The sequence below is a fragment of the Anarrhichthys ocellatus genome, unplaced genomic scaffold, assembly GCF_004355925.1.
Source record: "Anarrhichthys ocellatus isolate YVR2014 unplaced genomic scaffold, GSC_Weel_1.0 scaffold40, whole genome shotgun sequence".
NCBI classification, from domain to species: domain Eukaryota; kingdom Metazoa; phylum Chordata; class Actinopteri; order Perciformes; family Anarhichadidae; genus Anarrhichthys; species Anarrhichthys ocellatus.
Window position 1 is genome coordinate 80,560 of NW_022280070.1, and position 286 is coordinate 80,845.

General features: G+C 52.1%; 1 protein-coding gene across 1 annotated transcript in view; it reads left to right on the plus strand.

Annotated features, from left to right (window-relative positions):
* The window catches only part of pvalb6 (parvalbumin 6), a 35,185-nt gene continuing 34,899 nt past the window's right edge, over positions 1–286 (plus strand). The window contains exon 1 of the mRNA XM_031867715.1: positions 1–267. The gene's annotated coding sequence lies outside the window, so the exon portion shown is untranslated. The remainder of the gene's footprint in view (positions 268–286) is intronic.

Here is a 286-nt window from a genome sequence, read left to right on the forward strand (position 1 = left end):
CTCACCTCCAGCCAGCCGGAGCACCCTCCTCCTCTTCCTCTTGGATCCCACAGCCCGCCTGCTCTCATCCACTTTCTCTCTCTCTCTCTCTTTCTCTTTATACCTCTCACTCTCTCTGCTTTCTCTTGTCTTTTATCGCTCTCTCTGTCTCTTTCTGTCTTTCTGTCCTTCACTTCTCTTCAGCCGCCAGAAGCTCGCAAGCTCGTCGCTCTTCCTTCAACTACTGAGGATTCAGAAGCACTCGGGACGAAGACCCTGTCACTGGAGGTAAGTGTCCACAGTATGT